At 44.7% G+C, this 26,068-nt stretch overlaps 1 protein-coding gene across 1 annotated transcript in view; it reads right to left on the bottom strand.

The window, feature by feature from the left end:
* LOC136838228 (zinc finger protein 271-like) overlaps positions 1-17,416 on the bottom strand; it is a 526,618-nt gene extending 509,202 nt beyond the window's left edge. The window contains exon 1 of the mRNA XM_067103089.1: positions 17,288-17,416. The gene's annotated coding sequence lies outside the window, so the exon portion shown is untranslated. The remainder of the gene's footprint in view (positions 1-17,287) is intronic.
* Positions 17,417-26,068: the final 8,652 nt, after the last annotated feature.

The following is a 26,068-nucleotide window of genomic DNA, read 5'->3' as shown; positions in this document are numbered from 1 at the left end:
TCTGGTTCTGCCTTGACTTAAAAAGAAGGGATCTGCAAAAATAAAGAGCCTGGTCTGTGTTTTAAGTAAGATCTCCTCTAAATTCTCCTCTTTTTGATTAACGGCATTTCCACAGGATGTTCCTGCAAATACTCTCAAAATAGTTAAATCTGATAAAAACTGTCTCTGTTTAAAATACTCTGAAAAAAAAAAAATCTGAGAAGAACATGTTCTGAATAGCACCGTTCATAGCAAACACAGAAGGAAATTCAAAATAATTTCATGTTTTACAGCATGCGCCTTTTTTCAGCTCTAAAATAAGCATTCTCTGGGAAAACAAATATCACAATGCAATGATCATTTGGACACAATTTGTCTTAAAAGATTTAAAACAGCCTTGGATTCTGTTTGCATTCAACAAATTTATTCAGGCCAAAGTTGGCTGACAACTCAACCAGCTTCTGCCTTTACCACAAATTCCTGACTTTCTCTAATTTTGACAATCTATTGAACAACATCTTTCCTTCATGAGTTGGGAGTATTATTATAAAACTATATTTACAGAAGAATGGGTTTTTTTCTTGTACAAACTTCATGTGCATTTTGTGGTGGTTCTAATGAAAAGGCTACTTGGACACCCAGTGCACATAAATCATTACTATCTAGTATGAGTTTTCATGTGCCTTTTGAAAATATGAGATAGAGAAAAACTCCTTTCGCATAGGTAAAGGGCTGCTTCTCTCCAGTATGGGTTCTCGAATGTATTTTGAGAAGAGAGGAATGATAAAAACCTTTCTGGCATTCAGTGGAATTGAAAGGCCAGAGTCTCTCCAATATGAATTTTCATGTAGAGCTTTTTGAACATTCACAACAAGTGAATGGCTGCTCTCCAGTTTGATTTCTGATGTGTATTTTGAGATTTTCAGAATGATAAAAACTACTTGGACATAAAGAGCAAGTGAATGGTTTCTCTCCTGTATGAATTGTTACATGGATTCGGAGACGTCTTGAAAGGGGAAAGTACTGTAATTGGTTTCTCTCCTGTAAGAGCTCTCACGTGCATTTTTTCAAGATGATATCTAAAAAATACTTTTCTGCAAGTCGTAAGTAATATGTGATAATCATCAGCAATTGCAGTAGGCAGTGGGATATTTTCTTCTCTAATACTCTTCTTTCCACATTCCACGTCAAATTTGGATGGTCCTTCACTGTTTATAGACTGGCATGTAAATTTTACATCAACTTAACCACAATCAATATATTCTGGCTCCCCCTCGACTTCTAAGGAAGAATCTACAAATAAAGATTTATCAACTGTGATTTTAGTATGTTCATCCCCCACACTGTCATTTTGTTATTTGATTCAAGGCAAAACTGAGTTTTCAGCTTCCGTTCTCAAAGGATGTTGAATATACGGCTTTGAAACAAAGTCAGTTTTATGTCAATGGATATTCAGTTTCATCCAAGAAAAGCTCTCAATATGAACGAACTACTGCAGTACTGCCAAACCTTCAGATAGTGAAATTGCCGGAACGAGAGGAAGCACTGACGCAAACAATTTTCATCCACGTTATCACAAAATCTACATCTCACAGAATGGAAGGTTGCACCCAGGTCTTTTGCAAGTTCAGAATATCCTAGCTCATTTTCAGCCTGCTTCCAACGATACTGCATCTCAAATATTCTTATGAAAAACAAAACTCCTCACACCACTAAGGAATCAAATACATGACATCAAACACTGTTATATCAGTTAAAAACCAAAATATTTCTTCAGACCAACTACTGTACAATTCTTGGCATCACAAATTATTTCTAAATTAATATTATGTGGTGGCAAACAAAATATTCAGTCATAAATGCAAACTGTCATACCTTTCATTACAGTAATTTATTGACAAATATTTTCAATATATATATCTGATCTTTTTTCCTCAGCATAAAAAATCCTGTATTGCATTGGTAATATGATGTATATAACAAAAATGCAGTAAAAAAAACAGGTTTTGACATAGACAAAACCTGTTTTTGGTAGTCGCTGTTTTGTCCTCAAGGAGTTACCCTCCATGGTCTACCAGAGCTCTATGGGTGACCAAATTAATGTCAAAGAATTCTCTTATAGCTGGCCTCGCAGCCAGGTGTTGTGTCATAGTGATAAACACTGTAACACTTGATGGAGTAAATAATGGACTCAAAGATAATGGGGCACCTTCCCAGATCTTTACAGTGAGGCTGCAGGTTCTTCCATCGTCAAAACCTGCTTAGAGGAGGAAGTGATTAATGCACATGTGCAGTCTGCCGTAGTGTCAACAACAGACCCAACGCGGAGACCAAGAAGCATTACTTTCTGTTGATCAATGCAGGATGATCCCTTGCCCAAATCCCATGCCTTTTCGTCAGGTAAGTAGGAGGGTTTTGATGACTCAACAGCGACTACCAAAAATAGGTTTTTCCAATGTCAAAACCTGTTTTTTGATAGCGTAGTCCCTTGTGTCATCCTCAAGGAGCTTTATAAAGAAACTGACAGGTGACAAAAAAAGGCTGAAACTCTCAAGTTTTAATCCCAACACCTCAAAGGAAAAACATTTCTGGTCTGAGGTCGAGCCACAAATTTCAAGCCCCATTCTTTATTCCAAATACTCTTCAAGTTTTGGTACCAAAGAACAAGAAACTATACACGAACTTATGTTTTAGGATGTAGTTCTACAGTGGCTTACCTAAGCATGCTGGGTTTGGTTGCAATACTGTCACCCTTCTCCCAGCGATAGTTACCATACTCACCGTCAATAAGACCCTTCGTTTTCTGCTGTAGCAACCTTGGGGTTAGGACCAACCATGCCACCTACTGATACACAGTGTAGTCGAATTTGTTCGAGCTCGTGGCAATAATGTTTTTTTTTTTTTTTAAATACTGTCTCTGATGACCACCTTGTACATTCGGAGACTTCTTCAAAAGCAACATTTCTGAAGAGGTCAATGACATACTTACTTTCCGAATATCATGTGACCTAGGAAAGGAGTGTCGGTTCGCCTGTTTAATGAGACAGTACAATCATTCTCAGCCCTTGTAGGGAGAATGGTGAGTTTGTGCTAGGGTGTAGGAGAATTGAACCCTTTGGGATATTTGCTGACTTCTAGGTAAACCTTAAGTGCTGGAACCAGGCATATGTCTTGTCTGCTAAATTGAGTTCTCTTATCAGAATAGGAGTTTTTTCTTAAAGGATCCTCATTCTTGGCCAGGAATGATGGGCCACGGGACACTAAGAGGGCCCAGTTCACTAATACGAGCTCCTGATGCTAATGCAATCAAGAAGATCGCCTTTTGTAGCATGTGAGTTGTGGTTGCATTAGGTCCGCTGAATTGAGGGGTTGACGGAAGTCCTTAGCACCTTGTTCAGGGACCAAGTAATTGGAAGCCTTTCATGAGCAGGTCTTTTTACAGCAAACGACTGCAGAAGGGAAGTGAAAACCTCTATACTAGAGTCAATCCCGAATCCATAAGGCAACTGCCTTGAAAAAGGTATATAAGAAAATTTAAGTGTTTCCATAGAAATCTCAACTGGGGTCTCAAGTGTGGATATAATCTAACCATATCTGCCATAAGGACTGGTATTGCTGGACAGATGATTGTCCGTAATTCTTGGACTAGGTACCTAGCAATGTTGGGTGAGTAATTTTCACGGTAGATATTTAAAAAATCCATACATGAAGGTCTCGGCTCAGAAAGGATGCGTAGACGACTTTCTCTTCTGCTGTCTGGAATAGAACAGTGGACGGTAGTGGAATTGAAGTATTGTAATAGGAACCAATGCTTGTTTGGCCAACTTGGGGCTATTAGGTAAGCTGTTCCCTTGAAAGTTAGAGGTTTGTCAAAACCTTCGAAATCTGGGACAATGGCAGAAAATGATTTATCGTCCTCCATTTGTTCCAGTCTTGTAGGAAGGCATCTCTTGCTGTTGCTTGACCGTCCAAGTTCGGTGACAAATATACAAGGAGTTTGTGATGCTCGTATGTGGCAAACAGATCCACTTCTGGTTGTGGAACCATGTTGGCTATTGTTTGAAAAGAGTGGTTGTCCAACATCCATTCTGTAGAGGCTGTTGTTTTCCTTGGTAAAGAGTCTGCTATTACGCTGAGAGACACTGTGAGGTGAATTGCAGACATGTACCACTTCCTTGCTTGCGCCATCTGAAGGATGGCTAGCATTATCATATTGAGAGGAGGTGAATGTAATCCCGACCTCTTGATGCAGGACACTGCAATCATGTTGTCTAGACCCCACAAAATGTGTCTCTCTTCTGGAGGTTTGAGTTTTTTGAGAGAGAAAAAGACAGCCATCAGCTCCCAGAAATTGATATGACAATTCCTCAGAGTAGCTGACCACCTCCCTGCCACCTGACGACCCTCCCAATGTCCTCCCAACCTGTCAACGAGGGATCTGTGTGTATTGTCACATACAGATAGAGGATTCAGGGTGACCTATTTCACCAGAGATTCTTTCCGGGTCCAAGGCTGAAGTATCTCCCCAACTTTTTTAATCTTTTGATGAGGTCAGTCTCGCATCTTTCTTCTTGCATGCGATAGCCAAAACGTGTTCACATTTTTAGTTGCAAGCTGAATACTGGATCTACCACTGATGCGAACCGCAGCAGGCCCATCATATGTTCTAATTGCCATCTGGAAACTCTGGGCTGTGCAAGGAACCTTTTGAGGACTTTCCTTATTCACAGTCCCAGCCACTGAAGACTACTGCTCTTAGGTTTTCTCAAGCACCCTTTTTCTTGTGGGCCCCCAGATTAATCAGTCATCTAGGTAGGCTATTAGTTGTATTCCCTCTCGTTGGAGTTCTCGAACAACTACCTTTGCTAATTTTGTAAAAAAATTCTTGGGGCAATGTTTGGCCCAAAGGACATGACTTTGAACCTGTACGTATCTTTCCCTATCAGGAACCTTAGGAAGGGGGGAAAGGGAACAGCGACAGGGACGTGCCAGTATGCGTCTTTCAGATCTATAGAAACTGTCCAAGTCCCTTTTGGAATGACTGAACGTACTTGGGTAACAGTAGTTATGCGAAACTTTTGGCAAACAGCGTGCTTGTTTAATGTCGACTGGTCGAGGATCAATCTTCGTTCAATGGAATCCTTTTTGGGGTGAATATACTCATGTTTCTCTATGGCTCCCATTAACAGGTCCTTTCTGCGAGTAATCTTCCAGAGAGGGGTCTGGTTTTTAAATAAGAAACCCTTTAAAGGGAGGGGGAGGGATGAGACTGTTTCCAAATAAGCCCATTTGAAACTAATGCTGTGTCCCCAAGGATGATGAATAAATCCATTGCCTGTGGTGTAGGCAAAGTCAACCCCAATAAATACAAATCCTATTGGTAACCACCTTTTCCTTTTTCACTAATAAGAGGGTCTTGGACATTGTGGAAAATTTCCCTTGCTGCTGTTTTGTCTATGGCTAAATTAGTAGGAGTTGTCCCTTCTGACCACCTACCTGTCTTTGAGGATTTTTTTAAGTGACTGAAGGTTTATAGGTTTGTGAATAAGCCTTTTTGGGTTGGGTAAAGGGAAATAAAAGGTTTTTGTTTCCTGAAAATGTTTCCAGAAGAAAAACTAAATAAATAAATTCTGTTGGTGGGCTTGCTCGTTATGTTTAGCCACAACAGACTCCCCAAACAGGTCCTTCTAGAAGGGGTTAAAATGTCATAATGAAAATGACTTGTTGGAGCCCTCCAATTTTTCCATTTGCATTTTTATGCGCCACTCTAGAAACTCACAGAGTGCTTCCCATAGGGTTCTCATAAAACTTTTAGCCACAACAGCATAATTCTTCTGGAATCTTCTGGAGGCAGCTTCCAGCAAGGTGGTAGGGGTTGTAATACTAGGGAGGCGGATCCCAGCATGAAATTCTGCCGTGGCTGTCCTCTCTGAGATTTTTCTCGTAGGGGTCCCAAGCTGCTGCGTAGCTATATCTAAAGGGAGCCTTTTCCTTTTCAGAAGGGAGTTGTAGCTTTGCCTGTTCCTTGGTGGAATTTCCCGAAACTGGATGACCGTGGCGAGTGGTTTTCATTCTGCCATTGTCTCTCGTTTTTTAGTCACTACAAAATTCTGAAAATCTGCCTTCACACGACTGATAATTTTGAAAGTGGTGCAGGACAGAAGGCTAGGGCTACTTGGTGAGCAACTTGGGTTTTATTCAAAATGGAAGTAAAGATACATTTTTCACTGACCTGGTAAAGGGTGTCTTCTATAATTTTTAATGCTACAGGCACAGGTAAGAGAATAAATGTTCATGGTTTCTCTCTCATCAATTACAGATACTGATCATAGTTAAAAATAAATTAATTAGATCTTAGTCGCCAAGGATCAGTATCATTGGGGGTCAGTACTGTAGCACCTATTACATTTTGATCTGAAGTTTTGTTGGTTCCAGTTGGAATTCTAACATTAGACCTTGTTTGGGCAGAATTTGTATCCACTCTCACTTTTCGGTTGCGGGACGCAATACTTTACACTTTGGGGTGTAAATGGCTCGCTTCATTTCCTTAATTTCCTGTTCAGAATCATGTATTATGTCCATCATATATTGCCGTTCAGTGGCGAGGCCATCTTTGATGTTACTCATAATTTTCTTATGGAATTGATTAACTGCCACAAACTATGTATCCCTTTTTGGGGGAGCTTGCACAATCTGACTGAGCTTCAACAACTGAACTGTAACTGCCTGTTAACCAAAGGGCACAAGTCTTGGGTAAGTTACCTGTTAACCAAGGGACAGAAGTCTTGGGTAGGTTACTATACCCCTCCAAAAATGTAGTAATTTCAGTTGGAGTTTGGTGGATCCTAGTATCCCTTTTGGGGGAAAGATCCTCTTCAACATCGATAGCTGCATGGGGAATAGAATTCCTTCTGGAAGGATTCTCCCATGCTTAGCTGAAATTTGTGTCCCTGAGCCTTCTGGGTTCAGCAGGGCCATTTCAGTGGCAATGTCCACTTTATATTCCTTAGTAAGAATGTCACCCCCATGTGAAGGTTCCTCTACTTCCGCGTCGTAAACCAAAAATCGTTGTAAGCCGAAAAATCGTCAAAAATCCAAAGAAAACCTTACTTTTAATGCTTTTGGTGCATTGAAAAAGATGTAAACCGCATTTTTATTGAGTTTTTCATAAAAAAACCTCCAAATTTTTATTATTCTGCCATTTTGGAGACATATTTCTTAAAATCGGATCAGTGTCGTAAAGCGTCAGAATAAATAAATAAACATGCGTCGTAAACCAGGAAATAATTTCTGATGAATATATTTGCAGAGCGTCATAACCTCGGAATGTCGTCAGCTGGACCCGTCATAACCTGGGGACTGCCTGTATCAGTTTTTACAATTTTAACCAATCTGACGTCAAGCTGAGATGCAAATGCTTAGTTAACTTATTTAGCATGACATCAATCTTCGGAATAATCATCAATTTCTAACCGGGCAAGTTTAGTGTGTGTGGTCATGCTAGCAATAACCTAACCTAAAATAAATAAGGGATTAGTTTCCTACTCCCACTGACGAGGTAAAAAGAACACCATCCACTTTCCTGCAGCACTTAATATTAATGCATCTGTCCATCAATATACAGGCAGTCCCTGGGTTAAGCCGGACTCGGCTTACGATGTGGAGTTTACGATGCTCTTCAAATATATTCATCAAAAATTACTTCCTGTTACAACACACGTTCCGGGTTGAAGCTGCCAACAACGCTGATCTGACGGAAGAAATATGGCTCCAAAATGGCCGTGGCCAAAATTTGGAGGCTTTTTTCATAAAAAAGCAAGTTACGACATTTTCAAGACACTCAAAGGATTAAAAGTAAGGTTTTCTAACGCTTTTTCACAATGTTTCGAGTTACCCCATTTTTTGGCTTATGCCATGGCCCTAGAATGGAACCCCAGGCGTAACCCAGGGCCTGCCTGTATCCTCCTCCTAAATTTTGATGAATGTCAACAACGTTTGGCTTGGCAATAGTGCATGCATTTGCAGAGATTAATTTATCCAACCATTACTCTCTTCCGTAAGATAATTACTAGGCTAGGCTAGGTCAAAGAGGTATTTCTTTACAACCACATGTTTTTGTAAGGCAATTAAACATATGTGTCTGTTAAATTAAGAAAACTGTTCTTCTCTATCAATAATGCCACAAATCATTATCATATCAAATATGTGGGGATGTTCTCTTCTAAAATCACAATTTTTTAAAGTAAAATAACAATTTTTAAAGTAAATTGTATTTTTCCTAACTATACAAACCTGAGGTCCTTTACATTAGGAATTACTTTCAGGCGTAGGCTGGAAACGGCCGTTAAACTCTTGAGCAAGGTGGTTAGGCAGTAACTAACGCCAGGTAGGCGGGGATACCTGCCTGCCCGGATGTAACTATTCCAGTTTGCCTTTCGGTCAAGGTTCAGATTGAGGGTGGCATGAGGTGGGCATAAAATGTAAAGGACCTGGTTTTGTATAGTTAGGAAAAATACAATTTACTTTTAAAATTGTTATTTGTTCCGACACAATATACAAACCCTCGGTCCTTTACATTAGGAAGACTCACTGGTTGGAGGGAGGAATCTGAGTGAGTCTCCTGAACTGATTGGAGTTCTACACACCTGGGTTACTCCTCCTGGTCGAAAGAGCGAGGAGGAGTACCGTGTCTCTGACATATTGATCGGAGTGTAGGAACTGCAAGATCAAATGTCAGATACTGGACCTTTTCGCATGAGTGAGGAAACGTAACTCCTACGAAATAGGTTGGAAGGATCTAGAGTCGGAGGCAGTGAGGAAAAGCCGAGATAGGGTTCAGTTATTGCCAGTCTCTCCTTCCTCCCCTTGCTAGAGGAAGGAGTGGAATTGCTCCTATGATTCTATAAGAAAAAAAGAACGGGTGCTCGATGTGTAGTCTTACCGCATCAGTGCCAGTTCCAGCAGCTATTGGTTCGAGTCCTATTCTCATCCCTAAGGAGAAGTTGGAGGACGGGGAAGGAGGAGGAAGAGAGGCCAGTCACTCTCGGAATCCTTCTCACTTCCAGAACCAACACCTTAGGCGAGATGCTACTCGTCCTCTTGAAGGAGCCGGGTAAGACAACACAACTTGTTGAGCAGCCACCACAGACCCAAGGAAAAAGGGTTCCAAGGGCCTGTGGGCAAGACCGAAGGAAGAAGATAAGAGTGTGGTCTAAGAGACCAAGTCTTGTTTCCAGACCGACAGAAACTTCCGCATAGCGAGGGATGGACCAAGCCATCGACTTCGTGAGCTCTCGGGTGAAAGGTACCGGTATCGTCGTCGTCAGCTGCCAAGTACCTCCTTTGATTGCTTCATGAAGTCAGGAGGAAGATGTGTCCTTAGACACTTTTTCCTTGGGAGAGACAGTACTAGCGAAAACGCTGACGACATCTAGGTTAGGAATGTCGAGCCTTTCGGAAAGTACCACAGCTTCCAATAGGACAAAGTAACGAATGATCTGGATCATCGACACCAAGTCCAAGGAGGAGAGGAACAAGAAGGACTCGAACCCGACAGTCGATGCCAATGGATTCGGAGTCCACCTACGACATCCAAGAAGGAGTCGAGGTATGATCCCCATCCCTGTTCTTCCATCTTCTACGCCAAGGCCAGGGTAAGATGAGAGATGGTCCTAAGAGGGCATATCTCTATCCGATGACTCTCGTAGGGCACGTGCAGAGCACGGACAGGAACCCTAAACGAGAGTCGCATGCCACCCAGGAAACAATTCCCTGGGACAGCACGACTGAAGAAGCTTCTCGTCCGTAGCTAACTCTCGACTGAGGAGATGAAGGCTACTTCAGATAGAAGACTAGGTCGCAAGGGCCTACGTTCTTCACAAATGAAAGGGAGAGAAGCAGCCCGCGGCAGAGAAGATGAGGAAGTCCAGACTTGACGAGCGGCTCTGACTCGAGAAGAAGTTCCGACGACGACACCCGCGGCGAAGACAGATCCAGTCCCTGGGACAGTGTTGCAGAGGACTTTAAGGGATGTCCAGCTATATCCGTTGCTGCTCGGCGAGAAAGCCTGTGCTTGCAAGGAAAGCTGGAAAGTCTCCCAGACCTGAACACACAGGGATGTACTGCCTCAAGAACCGCTTCTTGTGTAGCTGCACAGGAGGATGGGTCAAGCGGAATTCTTCTCGATGCCTCGGCAATCAGGTCGGATGAAGGCGAAGTCTTGAGTATTTGTCTGTAACGGGGTGAGCAATGTTTGTGAACCCCTAGCAAAAAGGGACAAATCGATCGAGTTTTCACCAAAGACAGCATGCCTCAACAGAGCGGCCCCTGGTCTGGTATGAAGGAGTGAAAAAAACTACCGACTTGTGTGCAGGAGGCAACAGAAGGACGGTAGGGATTTCTCAGTCAAGCAGTCTCTGCATGAATCTTCGTGAAGAAAGAGTGAGCAGCATGTTCCGTCCCGATCACTCAAACCCGAGGCCAGGCTTGCCTACCAATACATCCTCACCAGGAATGCATCTGGTTAATTGAGCTGCCGAGTGTGCAATAGAACAACACTCAGTACCTGCAAATGTCAAGATGAAACAGGAGGAAAAAAAAGATTGCCCCTGTTTGAGCCCACAAAGGTGATGACTGTGGTTTTGTTGTTCAACGAAACCAGTGAGTGCCATAAACCCACTGAGTTCTCGGATGGCCAGGCTGCCCTGAGCCCAGGTCGGTTGAGAAGGTGTCTCAGCCTATTCCTCAATCTGTGAATTAAGTAGACACAAGATGTGAGGGGAATACAAGTTCGAAGGTTCCTTCAATCAAGCATCAGCCAACTCTTTCCTCATAGTAAGAGGAAAGAATGGAGGAAGGAAGCAGACTTCCATTTTCCACCATGGGAAGCTTCTGCAAGATGACAGGGTACCGAGGCAATTAGCTCTAGATGGCTGGCATTTCCCGAATCGGGAGCACGGGAGAGGTGGTGGGATGAAAAGTTCGATGGAAAGAATTGCCGAGACCTAAGGGAAATAGATACTTATCCTAAAGGAATCCATTCCCAGGTCTCAGCAATGTCACTGCCAGTTCCAGAGACTCGATAAGTATCATTTCGTCCAGGCATCAGCAGTTGCAATCTTCTTCTGAAGCCTACGACTTCTTAGCTAAGGAGTTGAGGGGGGCTGGCTTGAACTCAAGGTCGAGTTGAGATGACGAAGACCCAAAGTTCTTAGCCATTGTCCAAAGGACAAGTCAGTGCCCTGGTGGGAACCTTGATTACCGGGGTATCTGGCAAATCTCTTTAAGAGAAAGGCAGAACCAAGTAAAGGTTCGTTCCCAAGGGTCGAGCCAACTCAGGACTTCTGAAACCAGAGATCTGAATTGGGACAAAGTCCTTCTTCTTAGCACCAGAATTGCCCAAAAAACTGCAGTTGGCAAGACCCTCCGAGGCAAGAAGAATTCATATTCTGTTGGGGAAGGGGTGGAAGCTTGGTGTCTCGACCTGAATTAACTCCTTCGAAGAAAAGAATTCATCAGGTCGAGAACGCTCTCAGAAGCCAGGACCGTGGCGGTCCCTCACACTCTCGGCCCCTCGGAAACTGCAAGGGTTGCAGTGATGAAGGTTATTCATTGTGGGAGCCACGGTCCTGTCCGGGATCCTCGCCAATGAATCAGGATCCCGAGAACACGGGGCGATCGTCACTTGAAGAGGAAGACCCTCGCTGTTTCCGATGCGTGAAACTCCTGTACCTCTCCCTTGGAGGGAGACCTTGACAGATCCCATGAAACCCTCCTCGGCTACCTGGTTATAATACGAGATAATTGGGGACCGATACCCAAAGCACGCCAGGCAGCCGAACTCTGAAAGAAAATTTCGTCGAGCTCTCTCTGTCATCTACCGCGCCTCTCGGAACAACCGAGAGGAGAAGAGAACAGGTGAGGAGAAAAGAGTACCCTACCTGTACTGCCAGTATGATAAGCAGGAGGCGGACCGTGGCGATAATCAACCAAGGAGATTACTGCCACACGGGGAAAAGAGCACTTGTGCCGTGGCAAAGCGCTTTCCTGGGAAGAGCAAAAAAGTTCACTCAAACATAGCCGAGAACCCGAATCGGAAAAAACCGAATAGGGCCGAGCTGGGAGGCAGGCGGGGCGAGCCGAGCTGAGTCGAGCCAGTCTGGCAAAACCGAGTCGAGCCGAGCCAGTCTGGCAAGCCAAGTCAAGTCTAAATGCGGCAGGGGCGAGCCAATTCGCGAACACTATCATAACTGGGCAGGCCGGACTCGTCTGCTGTGAACAATTGCTAGTTTCCCGAACTCTAAACTCCTTCGAGGCCGAGGCCCCTCGAGAAGAAGAAGGTTCAAAGGGGAATTCTGTGTCTGCTATCTTGCATGCTCGAACCTAAAGTTCGAGACACAAGAACGAAGCCCGCCTGAGCAACCGAAGCAGCTGGTGGGCAGTATCGAGACACCTGGGTTCACGGCACCCGACACCTGGGTGTCCCGCAACCAGACACCTGGGTGTCTCGCACTTTCTCAGGAGGAGAGCTCGTGATTCATAGAATTCGAGCTACCCACGAGACTTCCGAAAATCGGGAACGGCTGCTTTGTTTCCTAATAGATCGAAAGAGCCAAGCACAGAACCAGTCTTAGACGCAGACTTCCAAGACTGGCAACGTGGCGTGGCTCGGAGGCCGCAGCTCTCGCGACCCCAAAACGCAAGATCCCACAGGAGAATGCGAATCGGTCAACGAGAGAAACTTGTCTCCCGGAAGAGAGTCAGTCCCTTAGAAGTCCCGCAGGACTCCCAAGGTGAATCTCTTTCCTGCTTCTTCTGGTGTTCGAACCAAGAGGATCGAGACACCAGGCTGGGAACGACCAGCACTGGCAAACACTCGGCACTGCTGGCAGGAAGAGGAGCCAAACACCTGGGGAGCGCTTGCTGGTGCTGGCAGGAAAATCTCTCCAGACCAGATCGGGGAGCCAAGACACCTGGGTGCCTCAGCCCTTTCTTCACACTGCTCCTGAACTGGGCCAGGAAAATCTCTCCAGACCAAATCGGGCTATCGATCGGTTTCCATAGAATCTCGAGAACAGAGACCCACTGCCTCCTCGGAAGGAGGCAGTCCCCGACGTCCAAGGGCATCAAGGGCAAGAAGCAGCCCCCATCCCAAGGTTCTCGGGACCCCCTTGGACCTCGGGAGAGGAAGGGAAGACGCAGCAGAAGACGAAATCGAAGATAAGATGAAGATGACGGCAGCTACTTCCACAGGACGGCTTCCTTCACCTCCACTCCAACATCTTCTACAGGATGGTGGACACGAAACATCGTAACCTCCAGGGTAGTCCGGCAGGAACACAACGGACGCAGCCAGGACACCACCACCAGGAAAAGCATGATCAGGACAGCCGATGCAGGAGCTACGGCAGCAATTCGGAAGGCAGGAGCTACTGCAACGGCCAGGAACATCACCTCAACAGGACGACTTCCTACATCTTCACGCCGACATCTTCTACAGGATGGCGGACATCGTAACCTCTGGGACAGCTGGTAGGAACGCACGGAAGCGGCCCCGGGCACGACTGCCAGAAGCAGCAGGAATGATCAGGACAGCCGATGCAGGAGCTACGGCAAAGGTTCGGAGAGCAGGAGCTATGCAACGGTCAGGAACGTCACTTCCACAAGGCGACTTCCTTTCCTTCACGCCAACATCTTCTACAGGATGGCAGACATCGTAACCTCCAGGGCAGCTGGCAGGAACACTGAAGCGGCCCGGGCACGATCACTAGGAGAAGAAGCGGGCACGATCAGGACATCCGATGCAGGAGCTACTCGTTAGCGGTTCGGGAAGGCAGCAGCTACTGCAACGGACAGAATGTCATTTGAAAGTCACTAGCAGCGACAGGAGCGATCAGGGCGGGCTGCGGCAGGAGACCAGTAGAGCAGCCCAGAGACTGTCGTCGAGTTGACAAGAGCATAACACAGGGAACAGCAGGAGCAGATGGATCACAGATACGCAGGAGGCATTGCAACAACATACATGAAAACCAGCAATGACAGCGATCGATCTACATCAGCGGGAACAGAGTCAGAGCGATCCCGACGTGGAAATATGTCATCTAATCAGGTATTGTGGTCCATCCCGAAGCAACACTGAATGAATGTCGGGACTGCTTCATGCAAGATATTCTTGATATATCCAGCTGTGTCTGCGATGCTCACTGTCAACCTGAAAGAAAAGCAAAGATGATTAGTAGAGGGAGGCTCCTCCCACTACAAGGGGAACAGCCCTACGCAGCGGGAGGAGGTACTCTAGACGAGGTCGCTCGATCCCCCTCCCCGCCCGGTCTTCGCCCGACGAGCGGCGAAGAGGGCGAAGGGAGAGATCTACTAAGAGGAGAAGGAAGAACCTACGGGAAGAGAAAAAGGACGGAGGGGAGGCCACCAAGGGCGCCGTGGAAGCGGAACTTATCGACGACGCCCGTAACCTCCCACTCAGCCCGCAAATCTCTAAGCGCAGGCAGCAAGTAACACTCAGCATAAGTAGGAAGAAATTAGTGATGCCCCTTACACGGGAGGCAGAAGCCCAAGAAGGGAACTAACTCTTACGTCCCGTTGGATGTAGGGGAGTGAAGATATTGCGTCCCATACTATATCTCCGAAAGTACAGGGGCCTTCAGTATTTACGTAAAGGGCCGCTGGAGAGAAGCATTACCACTTGGTTACGCTACTCCAGTTATGCCCTTGGCCGTCAAACCCAAGACACAGGGCAGGGAACGACGGCTTATGCAAGGTTATCACAAATCGTGGGTTTGTATTGCAAATATCAAACACATGTATATATAAACAAAAATACAGAAAGATCCCACCGGGATAATAAGAGTTTAACGACAGTCAGGCAGAGAGAACGAAAACACGTCAGCAACGCATGACGGCCGAAAGCAAACTGGAATGTTTACATCTGGGCAGGCGGGTATCCCCGCCTACCTGGAGGTAGTTACTGCCTAACCACCTTGCTCAAGAGTTTAACGGCCGTTTCCAGCCTACGCCTGAAAGCAATTCCTAATGTAAAGGACCGAGGGTTTGTATATTGTGTCGGAACAACTGGAATGTTTACATCCGGGCAGGCGGGTATTCCCACCTACCTGGCAGTAGTTACTGCCTAACCACCTTGCTCAAGAGTTTAACAGCCATTTCCAGCCTACGCCTGAAAGTAATTCCTAATGTAAAAGGACCGACGGTTTGTATATCGTGTCGGAACAAATTTACATTGAAGCAGCAAACCACAGTTTTACATGAAAAATTGTCCAGAGTGAAAATCAACCTCATTTACAACCATTTTGTTTATTTTTTAAGGTGTTTCAGGGCATTTAGGTCTGCTCAGTGACCTAGTTAGATAAAGTTAAGAATTTTAGATTTCTTTCAGCCTGCATAATATTCTTCTTTTACTAATTTTTCTTCTCATTTACTTAAAAAATCCTAGTCTGACCCAGTCATGCCCCTGGGAATAATGACTGCATGGCATGCCATGCCCAAACAAGCATCTGCAATGAAACTGGAAGTCTAACTTGTCAAATCCACCACCAAAGATTATAAAAAAAGTCAAGGTAAAACTGAAGACTACTACCATGGCCTGGTTCCTGCCAGTTGGCGAGACCAGAATATTTACAGCTTTTTTGTTCAAGTTCATGTCTTTTGTTCAAGTTTATGATATTTACTGTCTTTTGTTTATATTCTTACATTCATCCCCAAGGGGCTGGTACTAAATGCAACGCCCATCTTGCAGAAAAACCATTAATTACCAAACCAGCGGGGCAAGGTAGTAATCTTTAATTTCATCTTAATTTTAAATAAGAGCCATTTTTACAACCACTATTCAAGTGGCAAAGCCTTTCCTATACCCTCGAACTGTACAGGCCTGGGTAGGCTCCAATTCACCTTGAAAAAGAAATTGGAAAGAAAATTGGTCAAAATTCAAAATCAGACACTTAAATATATCCAGTTTAACGAAATAAACAGTAATAAAGGCAATAATGACTCCTAGCTTAACCTAACCTGGCTTTGTGCCTAACCTAGCCAGAGACCTGACCTGGGTACACTTCAGTTTGCTTAACACAGAAAACTGAAAAGCAAATTGGTCAAAATGAAACCAAGAGCCTTAAATAAAACCAGTTTAATAAAATAAAGGTAAAACTTTACTTTAGTTGCCCGGCCTGATTCCAGCCAGTCGCCGACCGGGACAGGTTACGGCCTTTTTGGGGGAGCCTCCGCCCGCTGGCCAGGTCAGGGCATGTCGTCCTTAGTCAGGTTAGCCGCTGGCCAGGTCAGGGCATGTCCCCTTAGTCAAAGTTCAGCTGGCCAGCATTGGCTGGTCAGGTCAGGCTGGCCAGGTCAGGGGGCATGTCGCCCTTAGTCAGGTTTGGCCATGTCGCTTAGTCAGGTTAGCCGCTGGCCAGGTCAGGGCATGTCGTCCTTAGTCAGGTTAGCCGCTGGCCATGTCGTCCTTAGTCAGGTTAGCCGCTGGCCAGGTCAGGGCATGTCGTCCTTAGTTAGGTTAGGTAGGGAAGATCTGGTTAGGTCAGGACCTAGCATTATGGGAAAGGTTACGTTTATTTGCGAACGAGGAACCGGTCCCGGTCGACGACTGGCAGAAATCAGGCGGCGGAACTCAAGTGAAGTTTTACCTAAATAGAGGCAGCCTAGCCTAACCTACCATAGCCTAGCCTCGCATAGCCTGACACAGGCCTGGTTGTGCTTCATTATATCATTACAACAACCAATCCCAAGGCAAATGCACCGGTTAGGCAGCGACTTAAAAGCCGAAACACAATTTAAATAACGGGAATAACGTTTCAAATCGGTAAAATACGGCTGAAATAACGCTGGCAGTCGTAACCTTATTCTATCCATATTTAACTTCAAAACTCAAACTTAACACAATTTTTAACCCGTTAAATCAACCTCAATCACCGATCGACCCCGGTCGACCTTCAACGTTATTTCAATACGATTTAAATACCGGTTTCAATTCAATAAGGGCTTAAATAAGGCCTCAAGAGACCCCAAGACGCGCTTCATTTAACCATATTTAACCTGAAAACTTAGATTTGCCCCAAAATTTAACCAGCAAACCCAACTTTAATCATGAATTTAACCTTGAAACGTCATTCAAATAACGGAAATAACGGAAATAACGGAAATAACGGTTTAAATAGCCGTTAATTAACCCTGGCAATCGTACCCTCAGGCGCCTGGAGACCGAAATTGCCTCCCTTAATTCAACCATATTTAACCTTAAAACTCAAATTTAACCCAATTTTTAACTCACGAATCAAGCTCCAATCATTGATTTACATCGGTCGACCTTCAAATCGAGCAGTCAGTCGATATTTCCGGTCGAAATGTCCTGATTTCTGTGGCTTTCTGGGGTCGACATGAACTGAACCCGCCTGACAGCTGTTTGTTTACATGTCGATGTCACTTTCCACCGAAGAGGATTAGGGCCTTCATTTGAATCGTTTTAGGTTAAAAAATCACGTTTTTAACATTTTTAAGTAATATAAATTTAATAGATTTAATTTATGTAGATTATTTTACCATAAAATTGAGTTATTACGCTTATAAATATATTTAATAAAGCGTTTTTGGGGAATTACCTTTTTTCTACCGTACGTGTTAACATTTTCCACCGATGGGGATTAGGGCCTTCATTTGACTCGTTTTAGGTTAAAAAATCACGTTTTTAACATTTTTAATTAATATAAATTAAATAAATTTAATTTAAATAGATTATTTTACCATAAAATTGAGTTGTTGCGCTTATAAATGTATTTAATAAAGCGTTTTTGGCGAATTACCTATTTTCTACCGTACGTGTTAAGTTCACACTACGGTCGATGTGTATCGCAAAAATGGTGGTGTATTTGTTATGAATGGGTTAATAATTACGTTTTTTACATTTTAAATTAATATAAATTTAATAAATACAATCATCATATATTTTTATATAAAATTCAGTTAACGTATAAATGTAATTAATAAAGCATTTTTGGCGAATACTTATTTCTACAATAAAATTGTATAATTATTGTAATTCACCATACTACCCAAAGGGAATCACAACTCAATGGCTCTCAGATGAACCAAGTCACAACAAAGTTCAAAGGATATTAAGGAAAAAATCACAATTTTTAAAAGTACATTGTATTTTTCCTAACTATACAAACCTGAGGTCCTTTACATTAGGAAGACTCACTGGTTGGAGGGAGGAATCTGAGTGAGTCTCTTGAACTGACCGGAGCTCTGCACACCTGGGCTACTCCCCCCGGTCGAAAAAGTGGGAGGCGTACCTGCCTCTGACATATTGATCGGAGTGTAGAAACTGCAAGATCAAATGTCAGACACTGGACCTTTTCACATGAGTGAGGAAACGTAACTCCTATGAAATAGGCTGGGGAGAATCTAAGAGTCAGAGGCAGTAAGGAAAAGCCGAGATAGGGGTTTCCTTATCGCCAGTCTCTCATTCCTCCCCTTGCTAGAGGAAGGAGCAGAATTGCTTCTGTGATTCTAGAAGAAAAATAGAACGGGTGCTCCATGTGTAGTCTTACCGCATCAGACGCCAGAACCAGTAAGTGTTGGTTTGAGTCCTATTCTCATCCTGAAGGTGGAGAAGTGGGAGGAAGAGGAAGGAGAGGCCAGTCACTCTCGGTAGGCTGTCCTCCTCACTTCCAGAACCAACACCTCAGGCGAGATACTACCTGTCCTCTTGAAGGAGCCGGGTAAGAAAACACAACTTGTTGAGCAGCCACCCCAGGGCCAATGAAAAAAGGTTCCAGGGACCTGTGGGCAAGACCACAGGAAAACAAGAAGTGTGGTCTATGAGACTACGTCTTGCTTCCAGACCAACAGAAACTTCTGGAATGCGAGGGATTGACCAAGCCATTGACTTCGTGAGCTCTCGGGTGGAAAGTACCGGTATCCAGGTTAGGAGTGTCGAGCTCCCTAATAGGACAAAGTAACGACTGATCTGGATCATCGATAAAAAGTCCAAGGAGGAGGGGAACAAGAAGGACTCGAACCCAACAATGGATGCCGATGGATTCGAAGTCCACTTACGACATCCGAGAAGGAGTCGAGGTATTGATCCCCTTCACCTGTTCTTCCATCTTCTACGTCAAGGCCGGAGAAAGATAAGAGATGGTCCTAAGAGGGCACATCTCTATCCGACGACTCTTGTAATGGCGCGTGCAGAGCACGGGACAGGAACCCTAAACGAGAGTCACATGCCACCCAGGGAACTGTTCCCTGGGACAGCAAGACAGAAGCAGCTTCTCATCCGTAGCTAAATCTCGACTGAGGAGAAAAGGGCTACTTCAGATAGAAGACTTGGTCACAAGGGCCTATATGTTCTTCACAACTGAATCTGAGAGAAGCATCCCTCAGTGGAGAAGATGAGGAAGTCCAGACTTGAAGAGCGACTCTAACCCGAGAAGAAGTCCCGTCAACGAAACCCACCAGCGAAGACGGATCCAGTCCCTGGGACAGTGTTGCAGAGGACTTCAAGAGATATCCAGCTATATCCATTGCCGCTCGGCGAGAAAGCCTGTGCTTGCAAGGAAAGCTGGAAGGTCTCCCAGTCCTGAACACACAGGGATGTACTGCCCGAAGAACCGCTTCTTGTGTAGCTGCTACAGGAGGTTGGGTCAAGCAGAACTCTTCTCGATGCCTTGGAAGCAGAGCTATCAGGTTGGGCGAAAGGCAAAGTCTTCCAGCATTTGTCTGTAACTCGGGGTGAGCAATGCTTGTGAACCCCTAGCGAAACGGACAAATACGGAGGGGGAAATGTAGATAAAGATGTTTCCCAAAAAGACAGCATGCCTAACCGTAATGGCCCCTGGGTCATTGGAGATGTACATTCCACTGACTACGTCTTGGCGGCTCCCCTCCCCCACAACCATTCCCCCAGTACACAGCGTAGGCAACCATGAACAAAACTCACCACAGGTGATTAATAATAGTCATGCCCAACCAAGAAGTGCAAAGGGCACGAGAACAGCATTGAAGGGCTACTGTGGTGTTCTTGCTCATCAGTGCCACTGACTGGTAGAGGGTGAAACCCTTGTCACCATCCCAGGGCATACACGCCGGGGCTGGCGGCCTTCCAATAGGAAAAAATGATTTGTGGGTTTGTAAAATATCAAATGATATCCAACACACAAAGATATATGCAAGGTAATAAACGTGAAAGATCCCACCGGGATAAAAAGAGTCGACAGCTGAAAGCAAATTGGGAATGTTGACATCTGGGGAGGCAGCCCCCACCCATCTCCCGGACGGTAGTTACAGCCTAACGACATTGTTTGAGGTGAAATTGGGTTGTTTCAGGTGAAATAGGAATATTTAGGGAAAAATGGGGATGTTTAAGACAAAAAGTTGACATAAATTATAATTACTGAATTACACTTAACAAAATATAAGTCATTCTTGTGACTAACACATAAGAAACACTTATGCTTAGAAATGTCACTTATAACTTGTAAATGTTCCCTATAAGTTGCTAGACACTAAGAAGCCAAGTTCATATAAATATAAGCCAAATAAGCCTGAAAATTAGTCTTAAAAAACTAAAATAACAATAAACAACTCTTATAACTTGTAAATGTTAAATAATAAAGCCAAGTTCATATAAATAGAAGCCAAATAAGCCTGAAAATTAGTCTTAAAAAACTAAAATAACAGTAAACAACTCACCTTTGCATATTTATGAGTCACACGCAACCTGATCCATCCCAAGCCTCATTGCTAACCAACTGATAAACGTAACAGTTATTGTTTTATAGGAGAAGCATTTTATCACTTCTCCTACCAACATAACACCTAGAACAGTAAGTTTTAAGTGTACATAAAATGCTGTTGCACTTATCAAGTGTCAGGTTTATAAATAAATTAATTATGAAAATTAATGTGTATTTATAAATCCCACTTTACATTACTTATAGAATATATTAGCAACAAATTTCACTTGTATTTGCAACATCACAAGATTAATAGTTCCTCAAGGGGCCGAATTTCGAGGAATGATCCATTTTTAGTTTGTCACAGTTTTGGACTGGTATATGTCTAAATAAACGTGTCCTGAAATATTATTGCTAAAAAGACTTTTAATTGTGTTTTCTTACATTTTTTTCCACCGCATTTACCGGCATTTGAGCGGCATTGAGCGAAAAGTTGTCGAAATATTTCTGCAAGACTTTTTAGGTGGAAGTGAGAAATATACTATACTTTCCTACTAAAATATACATTATCTACGATAAAAACTGGCGCTCTCTCTCTCAAAAAATATATAATATCAGAGTAAGTATGTATCTATATATCTCGATAACGCCCTGTGAGCGACAAATTGTTCTACAATGTCTGTGTGACTTGCCAATTCTGGATAGTAGTGTAGAAAGCGAGAAATTTATTTCAGGATCCTAATAAAACTACCCATTTTCTATGATAAGAGGTTCTTCGTTCTCTACAAAAATATCAAACAAAATGTCAAAAAAAGTATGTATCTTGATATTTCTAACTCGTTATCACAGGTGTATTATACCAGCTATATATACATATAATATTTTATGCTTCTTGACATACTTTTACTGCGTATTCTCGGAAATATGAAATTATGTAAGTAGGTAACAGTTCCAAACAGAGCGTAAACATCTGGAGTTGAGTTGGTTCTGGTTAAAGTGATATTGTTGGGCTCTGTAACCCATTTCCTTTTCGGGTTTTCGTACCCATAAGCAAGAAAAGTACAAGCACGATTCCGTCTCGTAAGTTAGTTAAAAAAAAAGAGGGGCGGAGGTAAGGGAATTGTCTCCATGCCTGGTGGGAGAGCAACACCACCATTATCTAAGTAAGGGATTTGTTTTTCCATATTAGTGGTGTTCTAATTAGAGATTACTAGGTAATTCTAAGTACTAGCTCCGTGCCTGTTTTTACCTTGGGAACTGGTTTTTTCTACACTTTTAGGGCTTCTGATACTGGCGGCGAGTTTGTTTGTTGTCGGCCAACTGTTATTTGCCCCCCTAACTCTACTGTCAGGAAAGGGGGACTGTGGGATTTCGGGGTTTTTGGGCGGGGGAGAACACACAATTGGAGCAGACATGTTTACGTTGGGGAGGTGCCCTCTGGAGGGGAAAAACAAGACATTCGTCAACAGGAGGGAGTTCGATGCATTCTGCCGTGTTTAATACTGGCCCGGGCGGTACCCACACGTTAACAAGTCATTGCGCTTACCGGACGGGATGTGAACCGTTCCAAACAGATGTATATACCCGTGCCCTGTCTTGTGAAGGTCGCGTGTGGAAACCCCTTGTTGGACGGACTTCAGGGGTTAACTATAGGTTAATTACATTCGTGCGACAAAAACTGAAGATAAATCCGTAATTAGCAACCGCAAAATGTAGGAAAAGTCAAGTTAGGAGGAACTCGCCGCCGCGGAGCTACTACTTAGATCTACCGAATACTATTTTTCGTAATATAATATATAAGGAAACAAAGCTTGATTATACTGCAGTTGGATATTTGCCTCTCCAATATCTGAACGGAAACACAGGTGTATACAGGATATGTAGAAAATGTGTATTGGTAGCATTTATTTTTATAGGTTATGAGGAGAAGTTTAGGGCGGGTGTAAAACGATGAAAACAAACCTTTCCTAGAATATCGTGTCCTGGCCTAACCTCATTAGGGCATTTATTTTTATCATTTATTATTATGACAAAAAATTTGCACTGATAGCATGTAGCCTACTATTTTTTTTATAGGTTGCTTATGCTATTTTTATAGGTTATGGAGAAAACATTATATTGATAGCATATATTAATGAATTTTTGTTATGAAAAAGCTATGCACTGATAAAAGCTATGCACTAATATGTATATATATATATATATATATATATATATATATATATATATATATATATATATATATATATATATATATATATATATATATATATATATATATATATATATATATATATATATATTCCTTTACATTAGGAATTACTTTCAGCATAGGCTGGAAATGGCTGTTAAACTCTTGAGCAAGGTGGTTAGGCAGTAACTACTGCCAGGTAGGGGGAATATCCGCTTGCCCAGATGTAAGCATTCCAGTTTGCTTTCGGCCGTCATGCGTTGCAGATGTGGTTTCAGATCTCCTTGCCTGACTGTCGTTAAGATCTTATTATCCCGGTGGGATCTTAATGTATTTTTCTGTATATATTACGTTTGTTTGATATTTATTAATACAAACCCACGATGTGTGATAACCTTGCATAAGCCGTCGTTCCCCTGCGCTGTGTCTTGGGTTTGATGGCCAAGGGCGTATATAAAGGAGCGTAAGCGAGTGGTAATGCTTCTCTTCCAGTAGCCCTTTATTTAGATACTGAAGGCGTTCCCCTGTACAATCAGAAATATTAGATTGGGATGTAATATCTTTGCTCCCCTACAGTGAGCGGGACATAAGAGTTCGCTTCCCTCCGTGTACAAGGGCATGACTACTTCCTTCCTACTTGTGCTGAGAGTTGTTTTCGCCACCTGCGCTTAGAGAGTTGCGGGGCGGGTGGGAGGTTGTGGGCATCGTCTGTAAGTTACGCTTCCATGGCGCCCTTGGTGGCTTCCTTCCCCCTCTTTGCTCGCTCGTCGGGTGAAGACCGCGACGGGGTGGGCGGGTGGTCAGGCGACCTCTTCTTGGGTACCTCCTCTTGTAGCGAGAGGGGTTTCCCTCTCTAATCATCTTTGCTTTTTCTTTCAGGTTGACAGTGAGCATCACAGACACAGCTGTAGTTGGCTGGATATCTCAGGGAATATCTCGCATGAAAGAGTTCCGATGTTCATTTAGTGTTGCTTCGGGATCAACCACAATACCTGGCTGGATGACATAGTTCCACGTCGGGATCGTTCTGACTCTGTTCAAGCCGATGTGCATCAATCACTGTCATTGCTGGCCTTCATGTATCCTGATCGTTCCTGTCGCTGCTGGTGACATTCCTGGCCGTTGCAGTAGCTCCTGCCTTACAGACTGCTGCCATAACCCCTGCATCAGCTGTCCTGATCATGCCTGCTGCTTCTCCTGGAGGTCGTGCCCGGGGCCACTTCCGTTGTGTTCCTGCCAGCTGCCCCGGAGGTTACGATGTCTGCCATCCTGTAGATGTCGGCTTGAAGGTGAAGGAAGTGACTCTGTGGAAAGTGACGTTCCTGGCTGTTGCAGTAGCTCCTGCCTTCCGAACCACTGCCGTAGCTCCTGCATCTGCTGTCCTGATCATGCCTCCTGCTTCTCCTGGTGGTTGTGTCCTGGGCCGCTTCTGTTGTGTTCCTGTCTGACTGCCCTGGAGGTTACCATGCTTCGTGTCCACCATATTGTAGAAGATTTCGGAGTGGAGGTGAAGGAAGTCGCCCTGTGGAAGTAGCCGCCATCTTCTTCATCTTGCCCTCCATTTTGTCTAATGCTGCCTTTTCTCTTCCTCTTCCGAGGTCCAAGGGGGTCCCGGGAATCGGACAGACCTCCATCGGCCGAAGTAGGGGAATGCTACTTCTTCCCCTTGATGCCATTGGACATCTAGGGACTGCCTTCTTCCAAGGAGGCAGTGGGTCTCTCGTTGGCTCTTCCTGACCTTCAGGTTAGAAAACCGATTCACAGCCCTGGGTTTTGTGTTTCGGGAGCCGCGGATGTGCAGACCTCGGTTTGCGATGCCGTTCCCAGTCCTAGAGGTTTCGCCTCTAAGACAGGGGCTGCTCTGAGTGCTGGAGATTCTATGGAATATTGAGTATCCCAATCTGGTCTGGAGAGTATTTCCTTGGCCCAGTTCGGGAGCAGTGCGAGAGAAAGGGCCGAGGCACCCAGGTGTCTCAGCTCTTCCTGCCAGCACCACAAGCGCTCCACGAGTGCTTACCAGTGCTTGGTCGGGTTCCCAGCCTGGTGTCTCGATTCTGTCAGTTCGAACACCAGAAAAAGCAGGGAAGAGATTCCCTTTGGGAGTCCAGGGCCGAGGGGCACGTCCTCCCACTTCAGCAACGTGACGGGTGTGCGGTAGGCTGGGGTTTCTGGGTCAGTGACCTGTTCGTGGGCAAGGTCTTCGTAGTCGATCCTGAGCTGCACTGCATCAATCTCGATCCTTAAGAGGGCATCGGCTACTGGGTTCTTCCTGCCGGGGAGGTATTTGATGATGCAGGTGAACTCTGCGACGGCCGCGAGGTGCCGCTGCTGCCTAGAGGACCATGCATCCCCGAGCTTTGTGAAGGCGTGGACCAGCTGCTGGTGGTCAGTCCAAATCGTGAAGGGCGTACCCTCCAGGAGGAACTTGAAGTGCTGTACCGCCTGGTATACTGCAGAGTTCCCTGTCAAAGGTGCTGTAGCGTGACTCGGTGGGGCCGAGTTTCCTGCTGAAGAAGGCGATGGGCTGAAGGGTCCCACTGATGACTTGTTCCAGGACTGCTCTACAGGCGATGTTGCTGGCATCCGTCGTCAGCTGGAGGGGAGCGCTGGGGTCCTGGTGGGGCAAAGATGTTGCATTGGTGAGGGCAGCCTTCATAAGGCCTTCTGCTGGTCGAGACCCCACACTAAGGTCTTTGGAAAACCCTTGAAGACCTCCATCGGGAGGGCCATGGTGTGCGCGATCCCGGGATGAATCTCTTGTAATAGTTGACCATTGCGAGGAATTCTTGTACGGCCCCGATGGAGGTAGGGGTGGCTCGACCTTCGACGACATTGGGCGGACGCCCTCTTGGGATTTCTCGTGACCCAGGAATTCCACCTTTTTGACGCCAAAGGTGCACTTGTCGAACCTGACGACGAGGCCACTCTCCTGCAGGTGCTGCAGGACCCTCCGGATGTGCTGGAAAAAATTAGGATATCATCGATGTAGCAGACGCAGAAGTCCAGGTCCCCCCGTATGCTGCCCATCAACCTCTGGAAGGTCGCGCCCGCGTTCCTCAGGCCAAAGGTAGAGAAGGCAAAGACGTAGGACCCGAAAGGTGTGACGATGGCAGTTTTGGGGATGTCTTCTGGCGCTACTAGTACCCGAAAATAAGGTTTTAAGAGATCTAACTTTTGAGAATAT

This window comes from Macrobrachium rosenbergii, unplaced genomic scaffold, assembly GCF_040412425.1.
Source record: "Macrobrachium rosenbergii isolate ZJJX-2024 unplaced genomic scaffold, ASM4041242v1 282, whole genome shotgun sequence".
In the NCBI taxonomy this organism is placed as follows: Eukaryota; Metazoa; Arthropoda; class Malacostraca; order Decapoda; family Palaemonidae; genus Macrobrachium; species Macrobrachium rosenbergii.
Note: the sequence above shows the minus strand (reverse complement) of the source record. Positions and strands in the feature narration are given on the sequence as shown.